Source organism: Portunus trituberculatus, chromosome 37, assembly GCF_017591435.1.
Source record: "Portunus trituberculatus isolate SZX2019 chromosome 37, ASM1759143v1, whole genome shotgun sequence".
NCBI classification, from domain to species: Eukaryota; Metazoa; Arthropoda; class Malacostraca; order Decapoda; family Portunidae; genus Portunus; species Portunus trituberculatus.
In genome coordinates this window covers 21,942,990-21,953,427 of record NC_059291.1, presented here as the reverse complement: position 1 = coordinate 21,953,427, position 10,438 = coordinate 21,942,990, and the positions used below count along the sequence as shown (strand labels likewise).

Genomic DNA, 10,438 nt, shown 5'->3' with positions numbered 1-10,438 from the left:
GTGGCCATTCTTTAGAGTGAGAAAGAAAGGAGAATTAAATACCACGAAGCAAAGTGAATCACTGGAAAAGCTTGGCGAGGTCGCATAGTTATGGCTAAACGTGTGATGTATGTCAGAGAAAACATAAAACACAATGAAAGTGAGTGCAGAAGGTTACTCCATTTTTGACATGACTGTGCCATAACCTGTGCGTCAACCATTACCTATACTGTCATCAGTGCCCGTCATTACACTTTGCACAGTAGACTATAGTTAGTGACTTCAATTATTTAACTTATAATTTATGGAAATGCTAAAATTGCATTATTTATTTATTTATTGTTCAGCGATACTTATCCGTGCGTCCGTAATTGCTTTGCTTAACTAATCTTTATTTTTTCATTAAATGTGAAAATTGGTGGGTGAATATTAAAAGCGTATCTGTCACTTATCCTAAATTGAGTTATAATAATTGATCAGTATGTTGAAACTACATTAGATATTTACTGATTTCTTTCAATATACAACTGAAACAAAACTGGTAACACTGCTCCATATTTCATACTTATTTCCTGCACTCAACCATTTCATTACAACGACATTAGTTATTATTAAGATATTGTTGTCAGCTTATTGGAGATGTTACTCGCAGTGGCAAAACATTAAGTATTTCTAAGTGCTGTACTCTACAGCTATTATGATGTAAATATTAGTATTTTCTTACTAGTAACACGTGATTTTATAACTCTTGGAAGTTGCTTCTAGTAATGAAAGGTTAATGGCGGCACTAAACCTTTACTTAATATATTTTCAGTGTAATACAAGAATATCAAACTAAGAACATTAAGATATTTAGACTACACCTCTCATCTTTCACATCAGTAGTGTCTCTTAGATACTGCAAACTTGCAGATTGTTACATTAAATAAAAGTCATGGCAGTCTAAAATAATGGTAATGATATGAATCTCTCTCTCTCTCTCTCTCTCTCTCTCTCTCTCTCTCTCTCTCTCTCTCTCTCTCTCTCCACACAACACTTCAAAATCAGGGTTGAGTTCATTATTCATCTTATCATCTTTTATTCTTGTCTGTTGGTATCTAATATCTGACAGACCACCTCTGTGTTGCCTCTCCTGCGATCGTCTTTCCCTGCTTTCTTAGCTCATGATCCTTTGCATGCCTCCCTCTCTACCTTGTTCCCGTTGCACAAGACTTTCCTTCTACTTTCACCCCTATTTTGTACACATTACTAATTAATGCAAGAATTAGTCAGTATCCTTACTAATTCATCGCTTTCACTGGCAAGGTTCGGGGTCATCGAGTCTCGTGTTTTCACCTCTCAGCCTCCAAGTTCTTACAAGGAAGGCATCAAGACGTGTCTGTATACTTCCTATGAAAGCTAACATTCTCTCTCTCTCTCTCTCTCTCTCTCTCTCTCTCTCTCTCTCTCTCTCTCTATATATATATATATATATATATATATATATATATATATATATATATATATATATATAGATAGATAGATAGATAGATAGATAGATAGATAGATAGATAGATAGACAGATAGATATAGATATAGATATATAGATAGATAGCGAATCATATTTCTATTCACGTAAAGAAAAGAAAAATATACTTCCTATTATTCATTTGACATCACTACCTATTTTCCAAATATTACTACCTAATTACCATGTATCAAATAAATGTTTAAACTTTGGAACTACGTAACTTTCTTCCTTCCTGTACATTTGACAGCTTCTCGATATCGCCAATATCAGGCATTAAGTTTTTTGTATATGTTTATTTGTAACCATCTTCCGATCTATTTATGATGATGATGATGATGATGATGATGATGGTGGTGTGTGTGTGTGTGTGTGTGTGTGTGTGTGTGTGTGTGTGTGTGTGTGTGTGTGTGTGTGTGTGTGTGTGTGTGTGTGTGTGTGTGTGTGTGTGTGTGTGTGTGTGTGTTTGTGTGCACGCGCGCGCGTGGGCGTCTTATACTTTCATGTTTCCATAATGTGCCAGGAGACGACTGAATGTAATCGAATATGGAAAGGTATAATCACTACAGCATTGCAGAGACATTCTCATAAAATAATACAAGTACCCAGGAAATGAACGTGAAAGAGCGGTGAATATTGAAATCTGCCTATCTCTTCTAACAAAACAGATTGGATGTACAAAAAGAGAAGAATGTCACGGTACAGAGAATAAAGAGTGAAGCAATTTAAGTTAATGAGGATCATCAATCATCTTCATTTGCATTAATAAACTGACCAATATGAGTAGGTAAGGAAAGATGTCACACAGTGTCAAGGAGTGTAGCGGTGTTAGGTGATAAGGAACATTTAAGAAGCATAACCTAAGAACATACGAAGCTATAGAAGCCATTAACCCAACACGTGCCAGTCTCTGTACATAAAAGCATGCCTACGTATTTCGATCCACCATTTCCATCATGCATCACTCTAATCTTCTGAAATTTAGCAAAGAATGCAAAATACAGCATATTTCATAATTAAAAAACGCTTTGCTATCTCACCACGACCACAGAGCCGGGTTCTCAAGAGTGTTTCTCCTGTTAAATTGTTAGTGATGTAGAAACCTTGTTAATCTGTCACAAGAGTCATAAAGACATCCTGAAGAACCTGTCACTTCAATTAAAGCCTTTTGAAAGTAGTGATGATGAGGTGCACAAGTGTTTCAGAATATGGTTCAGCGTGAGGTGAGGAGCATCACTGTAAAGAAATGCTGCTAGTGTGCTGTGCCTGTGTCACCTATCGGGGTCACCTCGCTGGCAACATTATAAACTCAATCACAGGGGCAACGGTAACAGATTCTTGTTTGTTGCCTTTGTCAATGAACAGAGCTGACACGTTAGGTGGATTTTTTTTTTCTTAGTTTTGGCATCTACATTCTCTCGTACGTTATTTTATTTGTGTTTCTGTGATTGTAATTGAACTAGGCTTTTGTGTCCTTGTGATTGTAATTAAACCAAGTTTTTGTCTCTATGATTGTAACTAAACCAAGGTTTTTTATGCCTTTGTGATTGTAATTAACCAAGCACTTCTATCTCTGCATATAAGCAAACCAAGCATTTGTCTTTGTGAATGCAACTGAACCAAGCTCATGTCTGAGTTAGATAGTTACTTTTTGAGTTCTGGCATTTATACTCTTCTAATTATTTTGAGTGACAGCAGTTTCAGACACCAAGCGCACGACTAACAATGTGAAACTGAGCCTCGCATCTTTAAATGTTTTCGAATTTCATAGGGACTAACTTCAAGGACCAGGGAGATGAGTTGTGTTCTCCCGATGCTTTCCCCCATTAACAAGATAGAGTCCTTATAAAACTAATGGAATCATGAAAACATCAACAGTAACACATTGGGGACTGTTAAGGTAAAGCGCCCAGACATTTTATAGTACGGAATTAAGGCTTTTACTTAATTTTTGCATATGGTGAACAAATTAAAGCTTAAGAAGAGAGGATATAACGCAGTGAACAGACACCCTCTAGAGTGTAAGGAAAGAGTTGTAAAAGAAAACTATAGTAGCTGCATTATCTCAGTCTCCTCCTCCTCTTCTTTATCTTCCCAGCCAGACACACACAGTTACCAGGTAAAGGGATTAACCCTTTCAGAAGTATGGCATCAGTTCGTATAGTTTTCTGCATGTCATTAGTGGATTTCATCAAGTACAAGGGAATATTATTAGAAATCATCTTGAGCTATTCATCAGGTTTTTCATTGATTTTTTTTTTTTTTTTTTATGAAATGGAGGACTGGATGGGTGACGCTTCATTATCAGTCAGTAGGACCAGCTAAGTCTTGAACCAACGCTAAAGTAGTTAAGCGTATATTTCAATTAATTATATTCTGACTAACTGTTCGATGCTTCAGCGAGTTTGCAAATTATGTGCAGTGGTGAACGAACTAATGGCTAAGTGACGCTTCATTATCATTAAGAAAGAGCCGCTAGGTCTTGAAGTAACGCCAGTCAGTAGTACACAAGTGTTTGGGCGTGGCTCATCCCCTCGAGGCACCCGCGTCTATCCACCATTCAAGGCAGGTACACTTTTACTGTTGCTCATTTTCTGTGCAGTGGCTCGAGCTTCCCAGGTGTGTCTGTACGCCCTGCTGACCCAGGAGCCAAGGGCATTCACCTATATCGTATTCTGTTACTTGCACGGTCTGACTGAGAGTTGAAATGGAGTGCGGAGGAAAATGTCTTTTAGGAACTTGTCTTGTAACTGGTTAACTTGTGACGACTCCCTCCTCATTCACTCACACTTTTTAAAGAACAAGCGTTAGGAAAGAAACCTAATAATGAATTAGAGGCATAAAAATCTTCATAAGAAACTATTGATTTGGCAGCATGAAATGTCCTCCAATTCACTCTTCACTGGAGGGTGTCTTCATCTGATTAGCTTTTGACTTTTTTTTTCTTTTTTTTCGTCCTCTTTTTCTTTTGCACTTTAAAGAAGCAGGATTAGAAAAGTAAATAGTATTGACATGGTAGAATAAGAGACGAAAAAGACTTCATTTTACACTTCAGCGTCCCTCTCAACAAAATAAGATCTTTGTGTCCTGCTCTGTGTGTCGGCCCCGTCCCCCATTCGGGTGCTGCACACTTCGGCAACCCCACGCTCCCTCGCCCACTTCCGTAATTAAGTTTCAGGTAAAGGAGTCAAGGTGGCGGGGCTCCTCGCTGGGACCATTACTGCTGCCGTCTCACCCCAAGGGCTTTTATCACTACTAACAACATTACAGAGTTAGAGGTCCGCGCTAATATCATTATCGTTCCCGGCAGAGATGAAATCACCTGGAGTAGTCGCATTATACTCGCGGACCCAGACTTTTTTCTTCAGATTAACTATTACAACTCAGAAGGTATTTCAACATCTAAGACTTTTGCATCGGTAGGCTGATCCTCGGTTAATGAGAAAGAGTATTCATGATCAGCGAGCTGCTTATGTAACCAGATTGACATGAAGCACATCTCGAACGTCTCAATCTCAGAACGTATCTTGGCAGAACTTGAGAAAGAGAAATATATATGTATTATTAGTTTATCTGAAGTAATTAGAAGAACCTGAGGAGATATTCTGATTTTCTATGGAATCATTACTGCCTCTGTGTCGGAGACTAACCTATGGGGTCAGCGTGTAACAAAGGTGATAGTATCTAGCACAGGCATAAATTCCACGCTTTCTCTAGCCCTAAACCTTCCAAACTCTGGTTTACCTCAACCCGTTCCCGTTCACTACCTACATGATAAAGAGTTGGCCCACAAAAGATACTTGAACTTTCCATCACCTCAATCTCATGCACATTATATTCCGTCCAGAATCAGGTGTCCTACAACTAACCAAAAGCTCCTTCATCAATAACAAATGTCAGAATTTTTCCAGATATAACTTCTCTCGTGATTCTTAGCATCTAGCCCCCCCAAAAAATCCAATAACATTACGTTTTCATCTTTCCCTACCTACTTTGACCTGATGGCACCATTACCATCTCATCCCATCTCCAAAGCTAAACTCTTCGTTCAAACCTTTTTTGTTAAAAATTTCAGTGGATGATTAAGGATTTTTTTCTCTCTCTCCTCTGCCCTCTGACTGTTGCATGATTCCAATGAAGATCTTTCGCTGTTTTCCATGCCATCGCTGGCTTTAAGCCTCTGAACATTAATGGGAGATGGTGTCCCTCCTATTGTTCTTTAAAACTGCATCTCCGTGCCTAGTTACTCTTCCATCTCTGTTTTATCAATATCTATCTTTCCTTCTTGATGAAAGTTTGCCTACATTCTGCTTATTATCCTTCTACAGCTTTTATCCTTCTCTCTGTAACTTCATCTCAAGTTTCCTTTCGGACCATTATGTTGCTGCTGTGGTAGCCGGTCAGTGTTCTTGTTTAACATTAGTATTCCTCAGGGTTCTGTTTTGTCATTCATTCTCTCTCTTCTTAGTCAAATTTCTTGTACTATCCATTCCTACGCTGATGATAGCACTCTACATTTACCAACGTCTTTTCATAGACATCCCAGTTTCAAGAATTAAGCAATTCATGCAGGACACGCCTGACTTCTGGTGTCTCTAAAATTTATGACTGAGGTAAAGCAAATCTTAGTAAAATTCAATGCCTTAAAAATTCAACTCTTTCATCTATTAACTTGCAACAACCTTCCAGATAACATACCCCTTCTTCTTCAAAGACACAATTGCCCCCTACTTCTACACTGAACACCCTCAGACATCTACCCTTTATTTCCAGCTGCTAAGTCTGTACAGGGGCTTTATTCATCCATGTATGGAATAAGCTTTACATATATTGTAGGGTTGTGGGAGTGGGGATGGTTCAACTCATACCGTTCCTTTTGACAAAGCGACATTAAAAGTAGTTCCTCTTATTAATTCTCCTCTATGATACGTGGAACACGGGCCATGGATCTTGGTGCGAAACCCAGGAACAATGACCGTCTTCAGCCTCTCTTTCTCTTCGCCGCAACGTTGTATCTTGCTATTTTCTACCGATATTTTCATGCTAACTGCTAACTTCTAATCTTGCTAATTGCATGCCTTCTCTCCTCCCGCAGCCTCACTGCACAAGACTTTCTTTCTCATTTGTATTACCTTCTTCCTATGACTTGAACTATTTCGAGAGTGTCGTTTCATGACAGTCATCCATTAACTCAAGATGATTCCTTTGTTCTTTCTTTAGGGGATAGCATCTCAGGAGATCTTTTTTCGTTCTTTTATTGCTCTAGGCCAATATCCCTATTACATAAAATATAATTTTGCACGGGGTTTATATATGTTCCTCGTATGTCCGTGTGAATGTGTGTGTGTGTGTGTGTGTGTGTGTGTGTGTGTGTGTGTGTGTATTCACCTCGGTCGTCTGCTGATCACCCAGCCAGTCTCCCCCATTACGGAGCGAGCTCAGAGCTCATAGACCGATCTTCGGGTAGGACTGAGACCACATAACACACTCCACACACCGGGAAAGCGAGGCCACAACCCCTCGAGTTACATCCCGTACCTATTTACTGCTAGGTGAACAGGGGCCACACATTGAGACTTGCCCATTTGCTTCGCCGCTAACCGGGATTCGAACCCGGCTCTCTCGATTGTGAGTCGAGCGTGCTAACCACTACACTACGCGGTGTGTGTTGTGTGTGCGTGTAATTCACCAAGGCTTGATTACGAGCCATTCTCTCTCAGTGCCAGCTCAGAGCTCATTATTACCGATCACCGGGTAAGACTGTGACCCCACACACCACACATCAGCATCCCCCTGGTCAGGAGAAACAGTAACTGCCCGCTTGTCAGCGGAAAAAAAAGTCCCAGGAGTGATCAGATCCTATTGTGAACATAAATCAGCTCTAAGTTTCTGGGTCCTATCATCGGAAGTGAGTGACATAACAGTTAATATGTTTCATTGTTTGATCTGCTGTAGTCTCTGACGAGACAGCCAGACGTTACCCTACGGAACGAGCTCAGAGCTCAGTATTTCCGATCTTCGGATAGGCCTGAGACCAGGCACACACCACACACCGGGACAACAAGGTCACAACTCCTCGATTTACATCCCGTACCTACTCACTGCTAGGTGAACAGGGGCTACACGTGAAAGGAGACACACCCAAATATATATTTCTCCACCCGGCCGGGGAATCGAACCCCAGTCCTCTGGCTTGGGAAGCCAGCGCTCTAACCAGAGCTACCGTGTGTGTGTGTGTGTGTGTGTGTGTAAGCGGGAGTAGGGAACTCTCACTTCCTCTGATAGCATGCAGCGATATCCACTCATATCCCCTTCTAACACCACCGCCACCATCACCACCTTCGTCCCCACATCACTCTCCTTCGTGTAATAAGCTCAGAAGAGTGAGAAGCTTATCTCGTAAGTATTGTATATCTAATTGCTGGGAGGACGCTGGTAAATTATGTGGATTGTGTATATATTCGTATGTATATGTATACCTTCTCTTCCCTAACGTTTATGCTCATCCTTCTATCATAAATCTATGGTATAATGTTTCATCATTATTTTCTTAACGTCATACAATCATGTTAATTTCTAGCGTTTAACACTATGACTACAGATAGTTATTCATGTCCCTGCAAGTTCTTCAGTTATATTTCATCTACTTGTTCGTTTAGTCATCTATTCATTTCTTTAGTCAGTTACATGTTAAAGAGACGGGATTCCATAAAGCAATAAGTCTTACTATACAACTCGCCTCTCTTCAATAAACGACGGACGCTCACTGACTGGCTGACAATCGCTTTTACATTTTCCAGTGTTGCTCTTCATTTCCTGTCGATGATTATTGTCTGGCGGCGGTGGATCTCACTCCATCAGTTTTTTATATCTTCACCTCCTGGGATCGTGACTTACGGCCGACGATGCTGCTTCCTCCACATTTACCTAATGATTTTCTCCCCTCCGAGTTCTTTTGACAGTGTTCTTTCTTGCCTTTGTCTTAGAGAGTCTTTAATAATCCATGTACCTTTTACAACAATCATCTTATCTCGTACGGTGAAATCTCAAGGTATTGTTTTGTATGCTATCTCTTTAGATGAGTTTCTTCGTCGAAGTTTTTTCTTCTATTCATCTTATTTTCCGAAAAATCTTTCATAACTAACCTCTATAGTTTTTACACTAGTCAAGTTACGACTAACGTGAGATAATCTTACAATATTACATCGTATACTATCTTCTATCCTATCTTTGCATCGTTTCCCCCTCCACCCTCCCACCAACCAGCATTTCTTTAAACAATATTCTCCATCTCTCTCTCTCTCTCTCTCTCTCTCTCTCATCAGGCCTTTAATAATAAAAGCCTATAGTAAATTCAGGTCGGCCTTTCTTGTGACACATCCCCTAGTGTTGCGTCGCACTGAGGCACGGCACGTCGTCCAGTGAGGCCTGTACCTACGCACGTCTCATTTACGTCACTGTCTGTTCAACATCTGCGCACCTTACTTGCAAATTCCCCGGCCCGCAAACTTGTTCCACCAAGACCAGCAGCGATGCCCTATTCCCTCTCCGCCGCAAGGCCTTGCACGAAAACCACACCTGAAGCAGTCTCCTAAGGGTTCCCACCTTGGTAGTGACGTGACGTGAGGCTGCCGTTGTGTGATGTGCCGCCGTCTTGCTACTAGGTAGGATCAGCGCCGCCGGTGTTACTGTGTTGAACCGCCCCGTGGTGCTCGAAGGGGCAGTCGAGGCAGCAGCTCCTTGGCCTCAGTCCACGCAGTACATGGATCAACCAAGATAGCACTACGAGTTTGCCCAAATTTTATCCATCTAAATCAAGCTTAAGATATATTTATCTTGTTCTTTATTACACGATTACAACACTGTCGTTGCCACTTATTGCCAGTGGCGAGCAATCGTATTGCACTCTAGTCACCAACGACTGTCACTGAATATTGAGTCGAAAGGGGCGGTTTAGCGGGTTAAAAGTTAGGCCAATGCCCCGCGCAGCTCCGGAAACACAGGAGACGAGCGCAACCCTCCCACGTCAACGGTCCTCTGACAACTGACGGTGAGCACGCCTCGCCGCCTCTAACAGGCATCCACGGCACAACCAATCCCTGCGGATACATTATGCGTCTGGCAGTTCAGTCCTCACAGATGCCAAACTCCGATATCAAACTGAAACCATCCTTCTCCGAGGCTCCCTCCCCACACTTAATACTCGCTACCGCCAGGTTACCTGCAGAAGGGAAGACGTGCGTGATTCGTAGTTAATAGGGAAGAAGTTAGAACAGGAAACCTCCCTTATCAAATCGGAACTCGCGCGCATTTCTCCCCGCAATGGTAACGCGCACACACCTGTTGGGCGGCTGGCTGGTGCCTGGCTGGAGGTGGGCAGGTGTCGGAAGCAGTGCCGCCAGCCGGGGTGAGGAAGGAGGGCGCTGCACTAACCAAAACTTCCTCCACTATGACCCTCCAAGGAAGACTCAACACTCCTCTCTTTTTTGTATCCTGAATCTTCGTACTCTACATTCATACACATCACTTTACGGACCGTTATTTTTTTTTCTTTGTTGCGTATATATGAGAGACTTGATGCATATTCATTTGCCTCTTCAAAAAAATCATTATTTACGACTGCTATGAAAGACAAGGATGATGTCATAAAGCAAACTAACATCATAAGGCCTTGGTTATTTATCACCTGACATACCAAAGGCTGTTCCATTAATCAATCTCTCTCTCTCTCTCTCTCTCTCTCTCTCTCTCTCTCTCTCTCTCTCTCTCTCTCTCTTATCTTCCCAGAACGTTTTGGAGGACAAGATTACATGGAGGGGGGGACGGCTGCATAGCTGCTGGGAAGTGTGCTTTGAGGAAGGATGGAGCGGTGTGTTTGCAAGTCCCAGCACAATTTCTAAGGAGGAAGAAAGTCATGTTTGACATCTCCCCCCTGGCTTACCAAACGTCAGG

At 41.6% G+C, this 10,438-nt stretch overlaps 1 protein-coding gene across 3 annotated transcripts in view; it reads right to left on the bottom strand.

The window, feature by feature from the left end:
* Positions 1-9,800, bottom strand: part of LOC123514395 (high affinity cGMP-specific 3',5'-cyclic phosphodiesterase 9A-like) — a 459,159-nt gene extending 449,359 nt beyond the window's left edge. Inside the window, exon 1 of one of the 3 annotated variants that reach the window (XM_045272307.1) lies at positions 9,092-9,800. The gene's annotated coding sequence lies outside the window, so the exon portion shown is untranslated. The remainder of the gene's footprint in view (positions 1-9,091) is intronic. The other 2 variants (XM_045272306.1, XM_045272305.1) reach the window with 2 other exon arrangements.
* Between the last annotated feature and the right edge of the window lie 638 nt (positions 9,801-10,438).